This window comes from Rhea americana, unplaced genomic scaffold, assembly GCF_003343005.1.
Source record: "Rhea americana isolate MKP2758 unplaced genomic scaffold, rheAme1 scaffold_94, whole genome shotgun sequence".
NCBI lineage: Eukaryota > Metazoa > Chordata > Aves > Rheiformes > Rheidae > Rhea > Rhea americana.
The window spans coordinates 1355006-1381284 of NW_028187133.1; the positions used below are offsets into that span (position 1 = coordinate 1355006).

Below are 26279 nucleotides of genomic sequence, written 5' to 3' on the forward strand. Positions count from 1 at the left end.
TGAATCATCTTTGAAATCTAGGAGGTTTTCGCCAGAGAATAACAAGATTTCTTGAGAAAGCAATTTCAGACTTTCATACTGCAAATCGGAAGGAAACTTTATAGGAGGAAGATCACACTCATACTATCTTGATATGGGATGGATGTGTTTTAAAGAAAAAAAAAAGAAAGAAGAAGCTGTATAAAAGTTATTTTTTACATCTGGTCTGTGCCTAGAAAAATTGCCAAGATACTGTACAGAAACTGTCAGAATTTTCTGAAGTCTTTTAGCAACATTTGAATGTACAACTAGTGTAATGGAAATGCTTCAGTGCCCTGATAAGGGTAAAATTAAATTGAAAAACAATTTTTGAAAACAATGTTTCTTGTTTCTTCTTATTGCTGTGCCTCATTGGTTTAATTGAGTTATAGTTTCTTACTACAGGCTGAATATAGGTGACATAAAGTGTGAGAATACCTGCTTATATCATGTCGGGCACTGTTCTTGCCATGGTCGATGCCTTAGCTGATGATGGATGACTTACTTAGAGGAAAACAGTGGATGCATTTGTTATGCTCCCTGGCTTTACAGGACCTTCACACTTTGTGTCAGAGATACTGAGAGCAAAACTGTGGAGCTATTCATTTATGACTTCTTAGTATTCTGGGTTTTTTCTTTACTTCTGCAGAGTAAATGGAACAAACTGTGAGGATATTTTGCATCATAGATTACTGTACCCACTTATGATTCCATATTTATGGCTTATCTAGTAATTTATATTTCTTTTTGGATATAACAGTCTTGTACGGACACTGGGAAGTTCTGGCACATGCAGCTTCTTTTTTCTTTTTCTCTTTCYCCTCACCTTCTCCTTCCCAAAAGATTGTTCATATATCTACCTTAGCTAAAAGGATAATCAAATACACTCTCATTGAAATGAAATACTGCTATTCTCTGATAAAATATAGACCTCAGCTTGATATTCTAAAAGTGTTTTAAATTGATAGCTTATTTCTTACTCTGTATCATATTTTGAACATTATATATCTTTTTAATATCCGTTTTAGAATCCAGGATGCAAAGATATAAACTGTCAAGAATGCTCTATTAGATTGGATTCAGTTAATCAAGATAGCTTTTTGATAAAGAATTCAATCCTGCCAATCTTACTCAGGTTTCATCATTAAAAACCCATGCTAATATCAAGGAAAGTTTTGCTGGAATGAAAAAGGAATATGAAATTCAGAATTTGATCTACAATCATTTTTTATAGTTTAATTAAAATTAAAAAGAACAAGTATCTGCTAGGGATTGAATTGTGCCGTTTGAGCTGTTGTCCTGCTTAGTGGGCAATGTGAAACAGCCTTGACCAGAGAAGAGCACTTCAGGAAGCTGCAGCCTTTCACAGTGCTACTTAATGAATGTGAGAAATGGCCACTCCGGGCCATCCGTTACAACAGAGATTGGTCACCTCCTGTGCCAGCCACAGCCGTAGGCCACTGAGTGCTGGGGAGAGAGAGATGCCTATGACCTCTGCTTGTCCCTGGCCCCATTCATTCGCTTCTTGTTGCTAATTTTCGTTGTCAGTGTGAAAGAATGATTGCAGCTCTCTAAGACACTGTTACTCCGATTGGTCCTTCATCTCTATGCAAGTGGATGCAGCTTTGCAAGTGGCATCATAGTATAACCCAGATGGAAAGTACTGAGCATAGATAATGGAGTTGTTATAGTAGCAATAGTAGGATATTACTGTTTATATTGTCAAAACAAATTTTCCCATGTGCAAGAAAAACATTCTGTTGGAGATATTCACCCAGACTATCAATAACTCCAAATCTCAACTTAGCAACAAGTTCATCCATTTATGGTTATTACAACTTTTTTTTTTTTTTTCATGTAGCAGGAACTGGCAAATGACTTTCTGAATGAGGCACACAGCTTTTCTTCTATACAGTCTATAGTGACAGGGTTGTTCATTTGCAGATCTGAGCCAAAAAAAGGACTGCTCACTAGACTGAAAATGTCTGTGGGATATATTCTTGAAAGCGTCTAGTGCTCATTTGAAAGAAAGGAAGACTGCTAATTTTTATTATAACAGCTATACTATTGCATAGCTCTTATAAAGCTCAAATAGACCTTATAAAACTTAAAAATTTAGCTGCATAAATTCAAAAACCTTTTTCACAGGAAGCAATTATTACAATCTCTGTCTGGGTAACAGAGAATTTGAGAAGCAGAGAAGTTAAGTAATTTGACTAAGGTCACCCAGCAGGTTAGAGACATGCAATGGAATGTAATTAGGAAAGCATCAGGGRAGAGTAAGACCTTCCATTAGACAGTGAAAAGCAATGTGTTTTCAGCTGTTTTTGGTTTTCGTCTCCAGTTTTGAGAACTGAACTCTTTGGTCCACAATAGAGATATACTATCATCATTCAAAGCCCTTTGGGCTTTACTAAACACCTGGAAAAAACAGCTAGTAGAAAGTGTGCATGTAATGCACATATACAAACATGCAAAATTTGCACCGAAGAAGTCTGTTATTATATTTTCCATTTGCATTATAGCTATATTTTTCTATACCTGCATTATCTGTTGCCATGATAAGTTTGGATGCTCTGTGTCTTCAATGAACAAGAAATATGTATCATACCACTGGTAAGGTGATGAGAGTCTTKATAATACCCAATGCCTTCCCAAGAGCAACGGACACAATAGGATTGGACCCTAGAAACTCACCTACAAATGATTAAACTTTATAGTTCTGACAATTTTAGAAATATCAACTTCTATTTTTACCATTTTAGGAGTAATTTTGGACATCAGTCAAGAGGCATTTGAAAAGTTGCCCATATCCCATTCCCCCATCTCACTCCCTGCAACTTCACTGATCAGATCTTTTCCTTTTTTTTAATGTGAAGGTCCATTACGGTAGGATCAGGGGAGCTTTGGAGTACTTTCATCAACTAGTTTCAAACATCTAACTTTTGSCAGCACAGACAAAATCTTAGGGTACCTGTACATTCAGTGGGGTATTCCTTGCTTTCGGAAAAATAAATCAGAGTACCCAAACTCAGTATTCCAAAATGCTCTCCAGATGTAACTTCTYTCCACTGGCAAGATGGAAAGACTAACTTAAGCATTTAAATAAACACCTCCATCTTCTGTTTAAATGTTCAAATTACCCTGAGGCACTGATTTTAATGAGATCTACTCTCTCATAGATCCGGTCGTGTTAATGTTATCACACAGACTAGCCCTTTGTCTCCAAAATGCTGTGTGATGACACAAGCTTAACTTCATTTWAAAAAAAAATCTTAAAAGTATTAATAGGTGGCAACTAATCTTGTTTTCCTTATTTAACATGTGTGCCTAACTTTATCTTGATTTTTAGAATTTTTGAGTCCTTCCYTAGGGAGTTTCCACTGTTCAGTACCTTTCATGTGGTACTCAGGGAACTGAGATTATTCAACATCGTTTGAAAGAAATCGGTGGGATATGAAGGGCTGAGGCTCAGGCTGGGGCTTTCCACAGCCCTGGACCTGCCATTAGTACCCTCTCTAGCSTAGGACATGTCAGGACTCAGCCTCATGCCAGCATATCAGGTGAGCTGTGGTATCTCTCTGTATGTTTTCAGTCTATATCAGATATGAGATAATTCATCCTACCTCAGTCTGCAGAAAAGAAGGACACATTGAGCTAGTTCAGCTAATGTTTGCCGCTGGCTGAGAGCTCTTACGTAGCTATGTGTGATGCGTAGTACTTTGAGACAGGACAGTATGTATTTAAGTTCTTAAACTTTCTTTCAGTAGTAAAGAAAGTTAATCATGGTTTTAATCACCTTTCTCACAGAAGTAACCTAAAATAATCACACTGCATTTGTGCATTATATTGAATGCAGAAATGGCATTTTTAAAAATGCCAAATGTCCTGAAAAATAATCTCCTTTTTGGGTGTGGATGTGGTAAGTCGTTGAGACAACCATGTTAAAACAAATGTTGAAAATTCTGACTTTTTTGCTCTACTTTCCAACTGTTCTTCTAGAAAACTCTTTGTACCCTCACCAGGGTGTTGAGAACACACAGTTATTAATGTTCACAAGGTTCAGCTACTATAATATTGTTACTAATAACAATAGACAATGAAAATCTGTGAGAAAGTAGATAATTGTGTACAGTGAAAGTCTGATTCGAAAACAGTAAACAAAAAAACAGAGTCATACTACTAGTGTTTAAGACAGACACAAGCATTTACTTTAATCTTATATCCTGAAGAAGTTAGATCTTGTGGAGAGAAATTAGGGAAGAGTCCTGTAATTAAAGGCCGTGTCCCATGTATGTACTTCAGGAACAGAATCAAACTATATTGGAAAACATAAATCATATTTGCTAAATCTTTCAAACTAAATACTTGCACATTACTTGTGTTTTTCTRTAATATGTTTGTTTACAGATAGATGTCTCGTTAAAGTATAGTTAGCATATTTAGTTAGCTCATCCTTTCAGTAAACAGCATGTGAAACTAAAGAGCATTTTCAATTTTTGCTGTTATCTACTTTGACAGTAGATAACAACCTTCAGAAAGTTTCAGGTAMTTTTCCACATCACATTCAGCGGCAGATGAAGTGCCTGCTGCAATCCCATACGCACCACTGTTTTCCAGTAGTCCAACCTCCAGTCCAACMACAGCCCGTCCCTTGTGACCATACACGAGAAAACAGGCTCCAACTGCAGTGCCCAGCATCACAGAGTCCTCATACAGGGACTCTCCATGCCTTGTCATGCTTGTTATGAAAATACTACATTCTCACTATATTTTAGGAATTGATCTCTGCAAATGATGATCAAATTGGGATTCTGCCTCACTTTATATTTTTTCTACTCCCTGCAGTACCAAGGGCAAGATTTTGCCTTCTGAAATCTGGAATGATGTCCTGAATAAAGTTAAGTTTACTTTTGTTTCCATCTGCATTTTCGGGGTTCACTGAGTATTCAAACTGTCATGTAAGGTACACTTTTCTTTTGAACTCCAGTTTAATTCGGAAGGGAAAAAACAGTGATTGGCAATAAAAGGGTAACACTTAGAAGTTTGTTAGCACTGTCAACCACTGGGAAATCCTGGCCCTTTCATATAAGTTACCGTGTCAGAAGTTATGCCAGATAGTTTGGGGAAACAGAGCTAAAAGAATGTGGTCCAGAGCTATCCATACCTATCATATCCACAGGTATAAGAAAAATCAGTGTCTTTCAAGAGTCCTCTTCCTAGCTAGAGCTGGAGATCTCCAGATCACAATTCTTACACTTCACTTTCTTTTCCAATGCATCTTGTACACAAATCAGCCTGAGAGTGAGATCCAGAAACAGGTCAAAATATGCAGATTTTGGAAAGGATTACTTAGATTACAGTTAATTGTGTTACTATTGTAAGTACTTTGCGAATAATAATATAGAGCTTTTAAAAATGTTTTCCACGTTTATATCAGTGTGAATAAGATTGATGTGGCTAAGATAAATTATCTAATTATTTCCAATTTGCATATGGGAAATGGAAGGAGAATGCTGTGCCTGTTCATACTGTATCACTCTGGATGCTATTGAACAGTAACAGATTTTCCTTTGGTAGTTTTGTTGTTGATTTGCTGATTGAAGGAATCAGATTTGCTTAGGAGAAGACAATTCTATCAGTAATCATCAACATTTTCAAAACAGAAATTATAAACTTCCATCTATATTTGAGCATCAAAGACCTATCCTTGTTTTCAGAAGGGCTGAGTAGCTTGCTGCTGTCACTAGCCCATAATTCAGGATGTCAAAAAATCAGGAGTCACCAGTTGGCACACAAATAAGGTTCTAAATACCCTCACACAAAATACCTTTTTGAACATCTTGCCTTGCATCTTTATATAGATATTGTAGAAATTAATATATTACAGATTTTTAGACAGCCAACTAGTGTTAATGTAAGCCAGAAAAATACTGAAGATATATATATTATCTTCATATTTCACTAATAGCTTGAATTGCAGCTGAAGTGAGCCTACTTTACTTTTCTGAAAGCATCTCTAATAACTGGGATGTGTTGCTATGCTCATACGCTGTAGTGATGATCTATGAAAACAGGTAAGCAAGTAAGAAAATAAATCAGATGAATACGTATCTTCATCTAAAGGTAGATAGAGTGAACAACTGGGGAATATTCAGCTTAAACCTATTAGATTTAAGACAATGCAGACCAAACAATTATTAATAAATTTATTAAGCTGTTGGTAAAACAGATCTTAGAGGTGAATTCTAATCATATCTGAAACTGTTCCACAGCATGTAKCTTCAGGTGAGCAAGCACTCCTTGCAACACTGATACAGAGCTTATAAATATCTAATTAGGATTATATTTAGCCTTTAAACTGTGTTCTGCATTCTCCCTTCTCTCAAAGTCTTATATTATTTGTAACCTTTATTGACAGAACATCTGGCCTTTATAAACCACCTGACTCCAGTCAGCATTCGATCCTGATTAAATGCACTTCTCCTCTATATCTAAATTGACCAACCRAAGAAGTTGTGTTCTTCAGAGATGAAATGGATTTTTATTACTGAAGCCTGCASTACAGATCAATGGATGTTATGCAATAATATAAGAGGACATAAAACTGAAAGGATGTCAGAAGATAAAAGCGTATCCAGCTTCTCTGAGCATTTGAATTGCATCTCATGAAGTCAGGTGTCACTGAAATAGTAATTCAGTGTTTATATGCTCCCCTGTGGTGGCTGTGCTCTTCCATAGCACTAGCTGTTGAAAATAGCACTCACAAAGTTTATAACATACAATTTAATACAGGATTTTACTATTAAAGAAGTTAGCTGTTAAGGTTCACACCGACTTTCTTCCTAGGTCTGAGGACAGCCTACTTGTCGAGAACACAGTAATATGTCCTTGATAAAAAATTGTCTTCTTACTCTTGCTATTGGAGCAGAGAAGAAATTTAGCGTGAGTATGCATTTGGGGTCATGCACAAGTGTATACATGAAACACAGGCAGCCTTGTTCAAATATATTATTACTAGATTAAAAAAAAAAGTCAAGCAATAATACATGAGAAATAAAAGTAAGTCTGTTACCATCCTAAAAATGCTTCTAAATGTGCAGTAATGCCATAAAAATGCTTTTATTTGCTACAAATAATAAAACTGTAACATTTAACTAATCAAATTCAAATCAGTTCAACTGCATAATTTTCAGTGAAGAGGTGACTGTGAAGCACAAAATGAACTCCAAAATGGAAAGCTCATTGCTGCCTAATCAAAAGCAGTCAGCTTTAAACACCAGTCAGTCAGGTGATAAGTTTGTCATTTCTCAACTGCACTCTTAGAGGAAAGTTGTCAAGAAGACTTGACAGCCTTTAAACTTATCAGAGCATTTTTCTCTGTTTATGAAGCTCATGTTGATCTACTACTGGGAGGATGGGAGGAGAAACATAGTAACAGCAGTTCTATTAAAATATATTTGCAGCCATGAATGTCAAGCAGAGTTTATGATGTGAAAAAAATGCCTAGTTCCTGGAGAGAAATTTTCACCACCCCTCAAGTCTGGTTCTTTCTTGTCTAATTGTGTCCAACTACTTTGGGGGACTAAGGAATATCAATGATTAATTGCCTAAGTGTCAGAAAACTACCGGCCTGTAATACATCATTAAAAGCCAGAGATCAGGGAGTCTGAATTAAAATGGGAAGCTCCAAATGAATATATTACCACTATATGCAATTAACAGCAGAAGCCAGAAATCATTTACTTTCATAATTTAGAACAATGGCAGCTCTCCAGTGAAAACATATTTACAGTAATTTTACATTGCTCTCTACAGGCTTTGTACTAAAGGGAGAGAGACAAATTAATATGCACCAAGGCAGCAACAGAAACCTGTCTTTGAACTGTTCTTTCCTTTTAATCAGCATGAGCTCTTCTAAATAGCAGAAAGAATTATGAGTAGGTAGAGATCATCCAGGTTACTGAGGGCAAATCACTCTCAGAGGAATAACTTTGCAATTTGAGGAACAGAGTTTGCCCTTTATGTGACTTGGGATGACCAGGTCTTTTCTTTTTTAACCCAGGCATGAACAGCAATTGCAAGACAGTTAAACTGAAGACACTCAACTGCCTTTCACTACATGAAGGTCTTGTTTCCCTTACTTTGGCAATTATACCAATGTCCTAGAAGAATTCTCTAATTCTGACTAACATCTTCTATTTTACATCCACATATGTGGCACTCTAAAGGTATTTTAGTAAATTTTTGGTATTGGTTGTAGTCCCATTAAGTTTCTGAGATTCTTAAATTGCTTCTTGGAGTTTATTTGTCTTATAACTCCGGGTATAAAAGTAGCCCTATAAACATTAATTGAACAGCCATTAAGCAGTATGACTGTTTGTTTTGGGTTGATAGAGGACATAAAGCTTCATACCCTGTGGTGGAAAACAATTAGATCTGATGATGAACATGCTATTAAATATACCATTACCAGACTTCTATCAGTTTAACTTTACAAAATAGCAACCAGCTGTAGCCAAACCATACACAAGTGATAGAAAGTCATATTTTAATTGTCATGTCATAGCCTGTTATGAATATTGTAGAGTTTCTAATGTTTTATGCTAATGACAGTGACTAATAGTAGTCATTATCTCCATTCATTCTCATAAAAAAATTTCCTCAAGAGAGACTGATCATAACTAGAATGCTATTTAAAATTAAACTGTGTTTTTCTAAAATTGAGAGCATAAAAACACTTAAATACCAAGAGGTTGGCTAGCTAATTTATTTGTTTTGAGTGTGTTTGACAACTACAGCTGTTGTTAATTGTGCCATGAGTTGAACTGATAATCCTTTTTAGAAATGTTTTTAGCATACTAACATGCATATATACATGTTGTGTCTTTGTGTGCTCTCTACAGAGCGGGATGAAAGGTGAACCTCATAATGCTCAGAACCTGTGGCCGGAAAAAAATCTGATGTTGCTCCTGTAAAGGCTTAATATTGAGAATATTGAATTTCCTCATCCGTTTCTTATTTCAGTTATGAATTTTGCTTACTTGACAGGTACAGAGCACTTCATTATGTGCAGGAACAGAAATGCTTAAATGGATGAAGCAGCTATTTACATCTGATAGGAGCTAAGTGGGACATTAAATTAATGCCAAACAAGTGAGTGCTCATTTTAGTTTCRTTATAAATGGCTGCAGCATAGTAGTAATATGTTGACTCTCATGTGCTGACAAGTACTATATTTCTTACAAACTTCCCTTAGAACTCAATGTGGAAAGACAAATTCATACTCTACATGATAAAATTAACAGTAGATACATTAATAATTGAATAAGGATCTCTGAGGAAACACCGTGGTTTAACAGGAGAGTTGGTGAGTGACTGGTTTTGAACAGAGGCTCCAGTCATAAGTGTGGAGTTACACCCAARGTAAGAGCTGCTGCCTGTGGCCTTTGGTATCAAGTCCATTTCRTGCTTTTAGAAGACCTGAGCTTACTTGTATAAGCATTTTGCAGACCCATGAGCACCCTGCCTACAATTAATCTTTTCAGCATGTGGACTTGCTTGTCCCAAGTTCCCCTGGGACTGTTCTCAAGCTTACAATCAAATTTAAGACAGTCCCTTTTCACTTTGCCTTCAAATAATGAAGTATGAGTGATGAAGGACTTTCTTGCTGTRCGACAAGACTCTTGCCCTATGTCTCCAAATCTTCAGTTCATACAAAGCTGGAACATTTTCCTGACGAGGAGAACCCATTGAAAGAGCCAGGTTCTGTTAGAAAAGTGTTAAGTGAGCATTCTGACATCTTCATTTCCATGCCTGTAAGCAAAGCTGAGGTCCTTTGAATAACTCACAGGCATAGGACACTTAGCATACATTCCACAATTCGGGAGTGTGTGGACAGGGCGGGAAGAAAGGAGCTCCTGTCCTTTGGACAGCAGCAAAGAAAACATGATCTCTAGGAAAAAAAATCCTGCTTGTTACAACCACCACCAAGGCCATGATGCAGTTACTAATGCCAAAATTATGATCATTCCTCACCCTGATTATTTTTGTGTTCAAAGWCATTGGCAAAGCAATATAACACCTCATAGGCAGTAGTACTACCTACTGGGGCAAGTCCTTGTGGTGTAAAATTGGCACTTTATTGTACCAGTGCCAAGAGAGTGATATCAATCTGAATAATCAGAAAATTTATCCCAGCTAGAGAAAGAGTAGCAAAATTTAGCATACCATTACTAGATTAAGTCCACATATCTGTCAGCTCTACTAACTGTCCRTACAAACTTCAGTCACAAGTGTGAACTGCTCAGGTGGAACTGATTTCTGTGTTTGGCCTTCCTTCAATTGCAGATTGGATTTGAAGGTCCTAGTTTTGAAAACTTTTTAGTATATGAAATATTTGAACKGTTTCTGTGTCACTTGAAGCAGGAGATAGGTCCCAGATCTTCATAAAATGAAGTAACGTCTCAATCTATTAGACATCCTTGAAATCTCCTGCAAGTGACTCAGCTGAGGAAATACTACATTTTTTTTGCTTTGCAATGTCAAAACACTGATGCAGATGTTAGAGATCAGAGAATATCAGAATATCAGACAGAGATCAGGAATAAACACGCTAAAAGAAATCATCAGTTTCAGCACAGCCTGTTCTTCCAAGGTRCTTGAAACAAAGATGTGGAAAGTAAATTGAATTTGCTTACATATTTTTAGCAGACAGAAATAATATTTCAGGGTAATATTTTTATTTGATTCACACCTGTATAGGAGCTTTCATTGCTGTTACAAAACAGACACATTGGCATCGTAAGACTATAAGCTTATCATCCTCTGAGTGTTTAAGGAAAAGACTAGATAYGTAAACAAGATCATGCACTTCTGGATGAGAGGAATACACCTGAATTACACTAAGAAAAGARAGATAAAAAAGCAGCATTTAGAGGGGAGCAGGAGGGAAAGATCATGAGTTGTTAACCATGACTTTAGGCTTCATATCTCTGTACAATGRGCTTCATCCTATTAACTACTCTCCGCTCATTCGGTTATTCTTCTGGAATACCGTTCTAAATCTGTGCCAGTTTTGTCATGAATATTATGCAGTCTGATAACTTTTCAATGTTTTTTGTTAGTGTATGCAAGGCATTCAACAGGCACCTTTGTTTACTCTTAGCATCTGAAATAATCATCAACTTTCACCTCTGCAGGCAGTTATCAGTCCTGTAGAAGCAAATAGATGTTTCTGATGCCTTCTTGTGAATGAATGAAGCAATGGCTTTTATCAGGTTTTGCAGGTCACTGGATCCCCCAAACAGCAAAACAAATTAAGAGAACCCCTTCTTTTTTGCTACCATGGTAATTTTKCACTTGAGTATTTGAGAATTTGTTAATATTGCTATTGAGGAAGATACAGAGTGAATTTCTTCTAGCATTGCCTTGAAAAGTAGCAATAATTGAAAGTACAAAAAATTTTAGCTTTCTTTGAAATGTGAGTTTATTTTAAAAAAGCATCTTGGACTTCAGATTTTTATCCCTTGGTGACTTCCAATTGGATGTAATTGACTTAGAAGWGAACAGATAACTTTCTTATTACCTAATCACTAATACTGATGCTTCAGTAGCCCAGAAATTATTTTCTCGTGTGCATTCACAACCTTATTGTCTTCATAATTTTACTCAGATAGACTTTTCTTTTATTCTTAATATATCTCTTCTGCAGTGTAGAGTTTGGATGTGAAGTGGRTGTAAGTTGGCAAGTCTGTTGATGATCCATTCATGTATAGGTAGAGTTGTTCCCAGAAGAATAAACCTCTGAACTAGATATGTGAGCAGGGAAATGAAGGAGAAAGAAAAAACTCTTAAAATTGTTTGTTCAACTTAAACATGGTTATACAAAAACAGGTAAATACTGCACTCCCATGCACACCCTGCAGAGCACTTGTTCTAGGAATGGCCAAGCAACAAATTATTGGTGCTACAGCCAATGTGGAACTGCAGTTCTTTCTTTGAGAGCTCTTAGGATGAGTGATCGCAAAGTATGGATGGTGTACATACAGACATAATTGCCTATGGTATTCAAGTAAAAAATAGATAGGTAGATAGATAGGGTCACTGTGGGGATCGAGATTATCCTCTGATGGCTGTTATAGCTGTGCAGGGCTGTCAGGAGTAAACATTTGGTACAGCTCCAATGGAATGTATTTGACTTCTTTCTRGCTCACCCTAAGAAGAACAAGGGCAGAGTGTTTCCAGAAATTCTCTGTAAACTTGGTTATAATTTAACAAATCAGATGAGGTGCCAATTACGTAGATTGGTCTGAGCTTTTTCATAAAATGATGCAAATCTGATGTCCCTTCCTTCATCCCAGCAAGTGATATCACAGTTCTACTTGTTCTCCTTTGCTATTTGAGAAAGTAGAACTTATTTTTTCAATGTCTCATTTGACACATGAAGCCTCTCTGATCAAAAAAAAAAATAAATAAATAAAACAAAAAAAAAAAAAACACGGTCATCTTTTCATCAGTTTTCCCATCTACAGTGCATTGAGGGAGACTTTTCTCTCTCGCTGTGGTGTTCATAAGTTCCCTAGTGTTTATTAGTCCAATTAGTGTTGTTGCCCTTCTTGCTTTCCTTCTGTCTCTCTTTCTGATAATCCTCAAGCAATATAGAAGGTGTGTGCTGACTTTGGAATTAAATGGCTATTTTGAACTTCGCTGTGCAGAAACTTYTTAAATTAGGTGTTAGTTTGGGCACATGCAGCTACAAAGTCTGCAGTATTACAGTGGAATAGCCATTAAACAAGCAGACTTTTTCTTCAAGATTTCATTTAGGAGATGATTTCCAAGCTGCCAGTACGGCAAAATCAGTCCAGATGCTCTTCTAAAGTCTCCTTCTCTCACATGATGGAAGAGTATTTCAGCTGCAGTTTTCCTATCCTTTCTATTAGCTTACCTTTGCTCACATGAACCTGATGGTGAGATTTGCATCATAGACCTCTTAAAGCAATTTTGGTGAAAGTAGGCTTTTGCAACTTAAAAAAAGGCAGAGTGGTAGTGGGGAATTGGATGAATATTACACCAGGAATAGATGTTGTCATCTTAATTCTAGCTGAAGGGCCGTTCCCCAAACTTACATCCTTTCGTAAAGAAATATTCAATATGCATCTCCATAGATAAATTTGCACTCTTCGAATGCTGCCCCCCCAAAGTAGTTTCATGCTTTTCATTTTAAGAAATGAAATTTTTTGAACATAGATGCCACAGTAAAGGACTTTCAAAAGATAATTGAAGTCTTTGCAATTGCAATTAGGAAGGAGGTTTTTGAGCAGAAGCAACTCCATTCTCTTAGTTATTCCTTAGGYAAATGTACTAAGAAAATAAAGGGAACTRTTAGAAGGCCAGGAATCTCAAGATKGGAGTCAAAAGTAGAAACAGAAAAGCTAGTGAAGTTGGAAGATTTTTTTATTTGAAAAAGGAAAGACTGTGAATCTCAGATGATACCTAAGAAGGACAGCTTCAGCTTTGGCAAGCAGTATGAGATACTGAATCTTAACAGTACATGCCTAGAAACTACCCATAAAGAAAATTCTACTCAGGAATATCAGCTGCTGCAAAACCAGGTGGCAGTATGGACTTAAAGCAACGATTTGAAGCAGCTTCCAAAAGTTTCTATGCCCAGACCTCTGCAGAAGGACAAATGTTAAAACAGATTTTGCCTACTACATAGCTTTAATGTCATGCTTACRTAGAGTAAAAGCCTGCAAAATGAATCCAGCTTTTTGTTTGTTTCTTTTTAAGCAATGAGCTAGTTGAGGCTGGTAATGTAAGTATTATTTTCCCAAATATTAAGACAGATAATGATTTAGTAGCCTTTGTGCAAATAAGAAATAAATAAGTCAGATCAGAATTGCACTCACRTAGGGGTTAATGACTAAAACCATCAACACAAACCTCCTTCGTCTCTTAGGAAATGGATCAAATGTGCGTGCCTCTAGAGTATATTATAGCTTTGTGGTCCACTTCAATACAGTGGACTTGGTGAAAAGAGCAGTTACACTGATACACAGAGAGCCTCTTCTAGAAGAGAGATGAGCTATTGGGCCCAAACCCAAGCTAGGCAAAAACTTAGTAGCAGCAGAGATTTGTAACAGTGGCTTGGTAGTGACCACCAAGTTCASAACTAGGAGCTTGAGAAGCAAAGGAACAACTATGCCTTCAGGGAAATCTCCTCCCTAATCTCAGAAATTCAATGGCTCCTTTCTGCTTTAAAGGATAAGGATTTACATTTCATAMATTTTTAAATAAAATACCACATTATTTTAGTATTTTACTCTCTTTTAAAAAATAATGTTCCACACTAGAAATCCGCTGAACAAAAAAGAGGGATTTGGTGGGTTTCCCATTTTTCTGTTTTGTGGACCATTGCCTTATTTGACTGTGCAAAAGAACAGACGCCTTATGTTACCTTTTTTAACCATTTTTATTGCCTACTGTTCACCTTCTTGCTAAACTAACAAATTGACCTTTCAAACCTCATTCTTTCTTTGATTTCAGTATTTTTGATGTCTATCTCTGAACTCTATTGCTTTTGCAGTTTTTTTAATTAAATGAATAGTAGGATTTTCATAAAGAGGGAGCATTGACATGACAGTTTCCATTTAAGTCAACAGAWTTTTTGCAAATATTTTAGACACAGATTCAACCTATACATTTGAGTTATAAAGCGATCTAAGATTCTAATAGCACTTTGTATTCAAATATTTGCTTTTTCTTGTTGTGAGCAGATGTTTCGTTTGTGATGGCCACAATGACTACTAGATATTTTCCATGAATACAATGAATTTAAACACGAGGAATGTATATTAATATCCACATTACTAAAGTACGTCATCCTGCATTTTGTCAAAAYGTAGTGTGTTTCTCAGTTGCCTACTTTAATTTGAGCTCTAAAATTTCTTAGTAGTCTTTTCAGATCTATCCTCCTTATGTTTTTGTGTTCTTCCTATTTTGACATTTTATTTTCAGCCACATTCTTGTTTTAATTAATGTATATGCAACATCAATTTTGATAAGGATACCAAGGTGCTGCAATATCAATCTTCTAATATGATTTACCAATCATTCCTATTCCTTGCTATCAAAATCTCACATGGCTTCATATATTATCCTCTCACAAYCTGTCTTTATCCTATGAGATTTTTATAGCGTGACAATAATGATGTAGTACAGATAGCAAAATTTTTCAGAATGACTGGTTGTTTAATTGATGGTTGAATGGGAGGCATGTTCACTACTTAGATATTATCCAGTATGCCTATAAAAATTAGAAAGAAATCTTTCATTTAGCCCATTCTTCTCACAGCACCACAAAATAGGCTATAAGCACTATGAGACATTTTCAGCCTCAACGCTGGAAAGAGGATCCTGAATTAGACAGAAAAAAAAATGATATCTATGTYCATCGTTCTTGTGCCCCAGGTCATTCCTTCAGCATTTTTGTTTACTTCTCTGTATCCCAGAAATATTATTTGTTCTAATATGTAATAATTTTTTAGCATTCTTATAAATATAAGTTGCTGAGTGAAGAGCAGCTACTTTCTAGTATCTTGACCTGTGAATTCAGCTAGCAGAACGAGCTGTAGCTCTTGCTAAGTTTAGCAATACTGTGGTAAGTAATTCACTTCAAAGAAAATAACATATGTGTTTCAGAGGTACACATACGTAGGCAGAGGACTGCATAAGCCTGTTCCATGAACAAAAGAACAAGAGTTTCTACCTCATTGAAATTGGTTGGCACAATTATTTCTCTGTGAGAATCTGGGGATGAGACAACAAAATTGATTTTTTCAAGGAGAGAAAAAGGGTGAGGGGCAAAACAGAGTAAGCAGTAACATATTTCAACATATACTTCTACAGATCTGAATAAACCTGATTCAACAGGACAGTTAAGAATGGTAAATGTAATGACTCTGAAAAATAAATATGAGAACTCATTCAGGCTTTTCCCTAAAGCCACAAATGACTGATTTATGGTACACAAATAAAAGATGTCATTAAATCATCAGCATTTACCAATAGTTTTCTCTTGTGGTCCTGTCTCTCCCAGTACTTTGAATGACTAGATGCAACTCCAAGAACTGATACCCATATGGAAATTTCCATCAGACTGACCCCCCAAAAAAAAAATCATACTTTACTACAGTAATGAGAAATCCTCTTCACCTCAGTGGGTCTAATCACAGCTGTAAAGATTGTAGGATCTCTCTCTAAAATTATACTGTGCTAAATRTAAGACTACAAAAGACAGTTTAATAAATGGGCTACATCAAGTCATTTCAATAGTATTCTCTGGAGTCTGTGTACCAATAAAAATCTCCGTGATTTTTATTAATTCCATTAAAGTAGCACAATACCTCCAAATATTTATTGAGATCAAGCAGACTCACTTCAGGATGGCCCTTCATGTATACCAGAGGTACCATTTTCTGAAATGTAAACAGTTTGCATTTGCTAAACTGTAATCCCTAAATCAGAAACACAAATATTTGGATTTGCAAAAATCAGAAAAACTCATTCTTTGTTGYTGATCTCCCAATCCATATTTTTTCACTTTCAGTGTTAAGTGCATGACTAACACTTTTTATTTTGTACAGGAAATTAAGGGTGGCTGTTTACCATAGTAACAACACAGGACAACAGTACTCAAGGTCAGGCCAATCCAAACTTTCACTGATGCTCACTGACTTCGGGAGATTTGACGTCAGGCCTTCAATATGCAGAATGCAGCATGAAGCAGCTCAGAGCGAATATTCTTGAGAATCAAGAAGAAGGATACCCCGATACAGTAAAAAGTTGAGAAAACATAAAACTTAAGCATATGTGAAYTGTCATTGAAATCTATTTGATTTTTACATGCATAAAGTTTTAGTATTCCATTGCACCAGAGACTAAATATTTAATGAAATGTTTGGGTTTTAGCACAGGCCTGGAATTGCTGTCACATTTGCAGTGCATAWAGAATACAGAATACAGGTATACAGAATAATACCTCATATGACCTAAAGCTCTGATAGTGAGCCAACAGCTTAAACTACACTAAGGAAATGAAGTTTGAAGTCCTTTTCCAGCATCTTTTATAGCTGGACTTCCCCCCCCCCCCCCAAGGGATTAGATGCAGAGAAGTGGAGAACATGCAGAAGTCGAGAAGGGAAAGGTAAACACTGATTTGCAAGTGTTGGTGCTCAGGGGCAATTGTGAGGGGCCTGGAAGTCCTTCCTGTTCTGGTTTGTGCTGTGGTTTTTAGCACATGGCTCTCAGTAGCAGACTCTGTGTTGAGGCCTTTCCAGGTTGGGGCCTTCCTGGTCTCCTCCCAACAAGCTCAGCTCCTGCCATGGTTCCTCGCCCCATGACAGGCTCCCAACTTTATGGGAGCTGCTGGAGCTCTTGGGCTCTGGCTCTGCAGCAGGACAGTCAGAAACCAAGTGCTTCAGGTCARCTTGTGCAAGTCAGCATTCCCTGGAGCTCTTGCTCCTAAAAGTATGGCACTGGCAACTGCAAACTGGAGCCTGCTGAGTGAGCTCTCTCAGCTGCCACTCTTTAGAGCCGGAGGGGCTGGCCTTGGGATGGGCACCTGGTGTTGCAAGATGACAAGACATTCACGTTTCCACTGGAAATCTAGCTTTAAACACCTTCCTCATTATTTTTCCACAGATCTGTTTTGTTGGAAAGGTCTAAGTGATTGTGATTTTGAGCAAGTATCAGGGACAACTTGTATCGTTGACCTAAAAAACATCAATCCTTCAAAACAACTATCGTATAATAAGAATTAAGATCAATAAAAACACCTAAGTGTATTTTAATTGTTTTAATAAGCCCCTTTCATGCTCTATTTCCTTGTTCTATTAAATTCTAAACACATTAGATTTCATTATAGTCTGTAAAAAGAAAGGGAGCTTTTCARTTGTCTTATTTGGAAAAATGGATAGGATAGAGAAAGTGTTCAATCTTTACAGCTATGTATTAGGATTCCCAACTACTTTTAAATCATCAAAATAATTACTTTCTGTCTATATAAATGGCAGATTTTTTTTTCATTCCTACCCTGTCATAAAAAAAAGAATCTCAATTTCTAGGCAGTATAAAAACATGCCCTAGTGTCAAGATTTACCTATTTCCCTTTTCAAAATATAGCATAATTTTATCTGACATGGCTTTAACCCAGGAAAAAAGCAAAGGGGGTATTGCCATGTTAAATAATGAGCCGTGTACATTTCAGCTGCTGGGCTTGTAGTCCATGCCTTCAACGGGAGGAAAAGCTATTTCCAGTGGTTATGACTTTTAATGTTCATAATTTGAAATAATCTGTGTACTGATATCATTCAAAGGATATCTAATTTTTCTGCATCCTTACTCATATCTGAAAGGTCTTAGGAAACAATGGCGAAGCATATTTTATTATGGCTGCAACCTTTAGGCTAGAATTGCCTTGGTACAGTGCACTTGTATTTATAGTTTATACAGTACTACATTTGATCCTTGATTTTATTATTGCACTGTCAAATAATTCATGTCCTTCCAGRTTTTGTCACACTGAGTTATTTTATTCCCTTGGAACAAGGCCAGAAAAATACAAACTGGGCCTCTTTAATCATACCTGTTGAAAGACTGTAAGAATTGAGAACACCTCCCTGTCTGTGGATGACTGTGTGTGCATATATCCATACAAAATCCATTGAACTGTGCCAGGCAGACAGGATACAAACACAGGTGAAAAAAATTACCATCTGATTTTTGACCTGGGAGATTCTCTGTGCCTGTAAGAATGCCAGCAAAAAAATGTCCACAGCTTGGGTTAGGGTTGCTATTATAGAATGTTTAAAATTTTTCCATAGAAAACAGAATTCTTCCTAATTTCTCAAAATGCAAAAAAGTAAACAGTCACAGCCACCATTAAAAGGGCTTATATAGGATTTTTGTAGGCTTTTTTACCTTTTATTTTTACTTTTATTTTCACTTGAGAATATCAAAACTGAATTTTTATGTTGAAAAACCTATGAGGAATTTTCCTAGATTCACAAAGCTGCTTGGGAAATTTAAAGTAACCATCTGTATTTGAAGTCTGCATGTTTTCTTCATTATTGTTGTGCAGTTCTAATACATATATACAGAAAATATACCTGCATGCCACTTTAATGAGTACTACAAGGTTAAGAAATACCCTACAGGGACAAAAAGCCTTCTCTTCTTTCAAAATGGGTCAGTGACTATGGACTGCTTCACTGCCTACAAAAACTAAAGGAAATTTTTGTCAGATAAAAGCATCTACAAGGATCTAATGGCTAGAAAACGGATTTATTTAAAGTCAAGCACCAAGTGATATTTAAAGAGTCAGTTCAGGAGAAACTTGCTTGACATCTAACATCAAACTACAAAATTTAGCATAGAAAAGCCCTCCTGGGTAATCTAGTGCCAGGAAAGCTGATTCCTGTAGGATACATATATAGCTCTTGTCTTAAGGGAAAAGACTGTGCCACTTATTTCTTTGAAAAATAGTGGGTCTTTTCTAGGAAAAAAAAAGATAAAAACTTTAAAAGAAGAATTAATCTTACAATCCAGTGATAATTTAAATTAGTTAGCTGGGATTTGGCATACTGGTAAAATATTTGGCAGTCCACAAAAATATTTCATATGTACGATCACATCTCCAGTCATGTAAAATATCTGTCTTCAAAGGCCTGCAAAAATACACAAAAAATGAAAAAAAAAGCCCTGTGCTTTCTATCTGAATGATATTTTCCTAAGTAGAAGCTGAAATGCCCTAAAAGTTAAGCTGGCATTAGTTAATACTGTAAAAAACAGCGTATCTCAGCTGCTGATACTTAATTAGCCTGTATTCTTTCTTGCTTCTCATTTTGAATGGTATTTGTGCATTTGTTATTCTCCAGGCCCTTTTTTTTCACAGTCCCTTGAAAACAAAACATAAAATCCATGATGCTGAAGTTTATGTAGGCTTGATATTAGGCAAAAATGAAAGTGTCTCATCCTGCTGTCAATAAGATGTGTTTATGGCGTTCGCTAAGTAGCGCTTTCAGGRAGGGTAAGTGACAGCAATCTCAATCTGAGAAGAGGGAGAGCCATATGGCTCCATTTTATGGCTGGCTGGTTTTGTAATAGTTCAGAACAAAACATTCCTGATCTTTAAACAGACTCAGATTACTTGTGTAGATGGGTAAAGTAGCAGGGCCTAGTCCTGYGGAGTTCCAGTCTTCTCCATGTGCTGTCCTTTTAGGAACGCATGCAGAAGATTGTGGTTTGTCAAGAAAGAGGAGAAAAAGCACTGTCTTTTTCTTACAGGGCATCTATAGGACCATTTCTGGCTTCCGCGRAAGCTTCTCATGGTGTGCATGCTTACGTAAGGTAAGACTGCTGCAACTAGCTTGTGTCTGTAGTCTTCGGTGCTTTTGGATAAAAGTACTATAAGAATGCAATGTATTGTTTTGAAGGCATCCCCAGCCAGAAGAGGACAGRCTGTGGTCATATGCCATATTGCTATTTCAAATACATAGACTCCAGAGAAGGCTTTAAGTTTGCATTTCAACCACTATATGTGTGGGTGCACACATATGAATACTTGATTTTTGAAAAGATCTTAAATTACTTGCTTTGGCCTCACTCCTCCTTTTTGGTACCTAGTTGTCTATACTAACAGAAAGTGAAAAAAACAGTTCCTAGTTTTCTTGTAAACCTCTCCTGATTGATGACTTGCCTTTTCCCAAGACCCAGAATTACAGCACAAACCAATTGGTATAACCTGCAACTAAAACTATTACTTAGAGGTCTGCTTCTTTTCTCAGAAAATGCGGTTACTGTTCAGACTCAGGAAAAAATGTATTTAAGACAGTGCATTATACACAGAACTTTAAGCTATTGCTTTTCTTGATGATATTAATCTGTTCTCCTACAGAGAAACACAGAAATTGTTACCTGTTATTGCATTCCCATGTTCATCTCTTAATACTTCCGAGTGTAAAACAAACCACATAAAAAAATCACTGCCTTTTTTACTGCCTAGGCTAGTCCTTTTCCTACATCACACCCATATTGCCTTCCTGTTTAGCTTTTGGTTTAGTAGGTGCTAATACAGGGATTCTTACCTAGTGCCTTTAAAATATTAACTGATCTACAAAGAGAAGGTAGGAGACAGTAGCAATAAATTGGTCTGAGAGATCTCTCAGGAGATACTCATAACGTTGACACCAACATAAGTTGTATTCTCTGAGGARCACTCATTTTATCGAGTGTAAATTTAATTATGAAACATCAGTCCCAATGCTGGTCAGTTCCTCAGGTCAGAGGTTGCTACTAGGTAGAATCACTTCCCAGTTGTTTAAAATTTCCTTGAAGAGAAAGGGGACATCAGCATGAGATGGTAACCTTTGCGGTCCTGGTACCACAAGTATTTACAGATAGCAAGACCAAACAATGAACACAAGTGAACATGTATTGACTTCCTTTTCTTTTGTCTGTTTTTTTTTTCCAGCTAGCCAGAAAAATAGTAACTAGAGTTACTAGGATAGAGTGCTGCTGTAGATGGTAAGTGGGATGTGAACTGCCAGTGGGATGCTGTTTGAAAACAAATGTAATCCTTGTAAGAGGAAATAGATAAATATTAATCAGAAAATAGCATAGAATTAGTCRTATGCATCTTTGGGGAAACCTTTACTGGGAAGCCAATGGCACTTATGCTACCCTGAAAGGGATGTTGAAAATCAGCAAAATGTCGAGAAGAGTTTTAAAATTCATAGAAGTCAGGGGAAATGCACCAATAGCAAGACAGTAAAAAAGCTCTACCTATTAATTTAGTCCAGAGAAGACTAAAGAAGAAGAAGTCACTTGACTACAGCCTTCATGTACTTATAGACAAAAAGAATTTCAGATAATTAAGAGGTCTCTAATTCATCAGGAAGGGATGTATTTCTAGCTGAAGCTAAAAATTCCACTCTGAACCCTTCCCCCCAAAAATTAACAACGGGAGTTATTAACCATTGGAACAATTTCTGTCCTTCTGAAAGGTAAACTGCATTTCACAGAGAAGTTACGGAGGTTGATAGACAGAAATTGATAGAAAAGTAGATAGATCTTGGGACCATAGTATGCAGGAGGTTCAGCTAGGCAATAATGAACAGCTCCTTGTACCCCTAATATGTATTCCTGAATTTAAAAATCTACAAATCTACAAAGATGAATAAGGTTAACAGAATCTGCTGCTCAGCCATGTATATTTTAACATTTAATTACATTTCCATTTAGGGGATTGTAATTCTGAATCTCTGAAACTTTTCTACAGATCCCAGAAATAATCCTTCATATTCTGATAACTAAACCTTTAGCCACATAGAAACTCCTGAGCTTAAGACTCCAAATTATTATGGTAATTTAAATAAATATTTTTTAGCATCCTTTGTTATGACTGAACACAGCAATGGTAGAGAATAAAAAGTGTTTATATCTATGGTAGTCCTTGAACTATACAAGTGTATGATTCTGTGTTGATCATTCCTGATATGCWCTGTCTTGACTAGGTCTTATTCCATTCTGTTTCTACAGGCTAGTGTGACTCTAATCAGGAAAAAAAATGAATGAACAGCAATTTGAAATACAGCATTTGGAAAGGTCAAAATGGTACGTTACATCCTTATTATCCAAAAGAAAAGATGAGTTTAATATCCTGGCAGCATTTTCCTGTGAAGAAGATATTAAACAAGAACTGCAAATGGCACAAGGTTCCTTCTTTCTCTCTTCTGACAAAAAATGTAACAAGGTGATGAAACTGTACAAAATAAATCTCTTCCTGCTTTAATGTCCAGGCTATGGATCCTACCTAGATTTCAAAAACCTGAGCTAATCAAATAGCCCATACACATGCTATTCTTTTCAAGTTTATCTGTATGAAGCAGAAGTCTTTTACAATACATTTTCCAACTTATACAACCCAGTTTCCATGAATATTTTCTAGTGTACAAAATGGTARGATATAGTAACAGAAAGCACACAATGCAGTAAGCTTTGACAAATACTAACTGTGGTAAACTATAATAAATAATGCACTGCATGATCACTATTCAAAATGTAGGTTTTTCTGCTTCTATTTGAATAGACATTAGAATACAGATAGTAAACACAAAACATTACATGCACTTTGGAGAGCCTCTGAACATGTGGAACTACTTGAAGGTAAAGGAACTTGTAGTATATTCAGTAGGACACTGATTAATGTATCGGACTGCCACGATTTGCTTCTTTAARTCCTTATCTTCGTGAGGAATCTTCCTTCAGTTCTGTAGGTGTGAGGAATGAGAAGAAGCATTCTGGTACATGAGATACTATATTTTAGCACTAAATAACATCATCAGGGTCCTTATATTAAATCTAGTCATGACAACCCAACAAATGCTGTGGTTAAAAACAAAAAATGAGTATATGAAATGCTCCCTTGTTGGTTGTTTGTATTCATTCCACATGAGCTATGAGGAGTTTGCTTTTACATAAAAATATAACAATTTAGAGAGTAAAGATATTTTTAAAGAAAACACTTGATATTATTCCAAAAGATGCCTATCTTCAACTATTGTTAGCTGAAGTAGAACTATGGATATCTGTTCAAGAACTCACAAGTAGAAATCAGATGGAACCTCTCTCTTTTTGCACCACCTAGGGAATATATTTGAAAAAAACTATCTCTATGGTATGTTTCATGCAGCATCAAGCTGAGAAAAGCCATTTTGCTCTGATGAAGAGAGATAAAATGAACATAACCAAAATATGTTTTCACTATTGTGAGTGAAAAAAAGAAGATATATTTGCTTTGTTTTTCTTCTTTTCCTTAGGTGACTTTATTTTCCATTGGAGACTGTAAATGTATTTTTCATCTTTTGTTTTGTAASTGTAATGTAGGGTAGTTTTTTTCAATGCATTGGCAACATGCAACCTATTTTGAAACTTCAAAGGTTTTGCAAAACTACAGACAAAAATCCCTAATGGGTGTTCATTTCATAAGTGCCTACAGAAATTAAAGTTTTCCTTGTGTCTAGCAAAACTCTACTACATACAATTTAAAGTTCTATCTAGTTCCTTGTGATTTAGCTGATATACCTTGAAACTAAAATGACTACAAGTAACTCTTTTCTGCYTCCTAACCAAGTATATTAGCGATTCAATATGCCACCTATACAAAATAATAAGAAAAACTTTCTTCGGTKACTAGTTATTCTTCACAGTAGAAATTCATTGATTTTTATTATTTGTATTACRAAGAGTATGTGACTACACATACTTTTCCTACTACAAAATAAAATATATGTGGTTGTGTCCATGTAAAAAAAAATGTATTAGGGAATGATTGAATACAGAATCCAGAGTGCTGGGGGAGGCTCAATGTGTAGTCACACAAACAACTGCAGTAGCTCCTGCTTCTTATGGAATGAATCCAAAATATCAGTTGAAGACAGTGATTGTCTCTTTTCAGTTCCAATTTTATGATTATGCAGTATGCTKTTACTATGTCACACACTACTTAGGATGCGAAATACCTAGAAACTATGGTGCAGCTTATTTCATGAAATAGATTTTTTTTTCCAGTCAGTGATCACAGTAATTCTGTTTTGGAAAATTACCAAAATAATCAAGTATATCTTGTGAACCCATACACTGGTTTKCAGTGAAATTTTAAAAGGCATCTGATTTCCTCACTTATCTTCAATAAGTCATGTGATGGTTRGGCATTTCCCTGGAGTTTCTCTTTAATGAGGAAGGTGAAGGTAAACTGAATATAAAATGTTGGACCAGGGAACCGATGAGAGTCATGTCTAAAAGCAAAGAATCATATGGTCCTCTGTGAAGTATATTGATTAACAACAGATGAAAAAAAGAACGTGCAGGATGGGAAAGGTTTCATGTTAAGGAAAGACCATAAAGAAGACGAACCAAAACACAACTGACCATGTGCATCACAYGCATGTATACCTCCATATCTATTTTGCATCTGCATGTGAAAAGCTTCTTTGGTACTCCAGAGTGTAATGATGCTTGTACATGGCATATTTTCCAGAAACAACATAAAAAGTGCTTGTATGCAAACCTGCACACATTAAAATACCGTACATATCTGTTTCAAATACAGATTTATACATGTCTCTGTGTTCATTAAGCTGGAATGGTGCAGAAGGTCAGATAGGTTTSTAATTACCCARTCTGCACCTCCAAATGCTGTTAAAWGGCTACATACRTACATTTTTGCAAGTGAGTTCATTGTGCCTTCAGTTCACAATCTGGCTATCCTTGCATTTGAATTTGTTTTGTTTTGTCAGACGATGTTACTTTGTACTATATGTATACATAACACATAAGCTAGAAAACACAATAAAAATCAAAGGGAAGAAGTAAGTTGTATTATTAAAGTGAGATTAAAATAATCTGACATGAAAGGCGTTTCAGAGACAATGCAGCTTGTCTGATTTACTGACGTGCACAGAAGCTAATATATCATTCAGCCTTGCTCCCGCCTGCCAGCTGCTCAGCGTCTAACGGGAAATGCGATGGTGGTCACAGTCCGGTTCATAGTGGACAGGTGTCGGCGCCACAGAAATCGTCATCGCCACTGGCGCTAATTGGCACCTGTGTTGGCAGGCTCAGCAGAGAGGCCGGTGACTGAACCAGCGTGGAGGCTGCCTTGCGAGCTCCACTGGTGAGGGATGCTGGGCTCAGCGCTTTCTTTGCTGAAATCTTCCRTAGATTTGCACATATTTCAAAGGAATGCAGTCAGGTCCTGTCACTTTTTATTTGTCTGCAAATCCTACCAGCATGCGCATTGCTAGCAGGTACCTCCAGAAGCGGTGCCTCCCTGCAACAAGTTAGGCACATTTTAGGGGTGCTGAAGCCTGCCTGCTGCTGCTGCTGGCCAGCAGAAGAGCTGGGGGGCTTAGGGCTTAGCATGGAAGAAGAGCAAAGGTGACAAGACAGTTGTCAGTGATACAGAGAAGAAGCCACCTACATCCCACATGGGCCTTCAGTCTGCTCTCATCTTTTCTCATTTTTAATTTTAGATACAACTGTGAATTGACTTCTAGCAACCACTTTACTCTTCTGTGCTTCAAGTCATTCTTTTGTATGATTTGTCTCACTCTATTTCTAAAGTATGAGATTTTCTAATTAACAGATGCTTTGAAGTATTTTAATAGCAGGGAAAGGAGGGGAGGGGAGGGGAGGGGAGG

At 36.6% G+C, this 26279-nt stretch overlaps 2 long non-coding RNA genes across 2 annotated transcripts; both read left to right on the plus strand.

Moving 5' to 3' along the window:
- Window positions 1-6945: 6945 nt before the first annotated feature.
- LOC146584363 (uncharacterized) lies at window positions 6946-9150 on the plus strand. The gene is made up of 3 exons (XR_014898217.1): window positions 6946-6963; window positions 8084-8249; window positions 9070-9150. It is a non-coding gene; the product is annotated as an uncharacterized LOC146584363 (long non-coding RNA).
- Window positions 9151-20295: 11145 nt separating this feature from the next.
- On the plus strand, window positions 20296-22831 carry LOC146584364 (uncharacterized). The gene is made up of 3 exons (XR_014898216.1): window positions 20296-20427; window positions 21551-21603; window positions 22618-22831. It is a non-coding gene; the product is annotated as an uncharacterized LOC146584364 (long non-coding RNA).
- Window positions 22832-26279: the final 3448 nt, after the last annotated feature.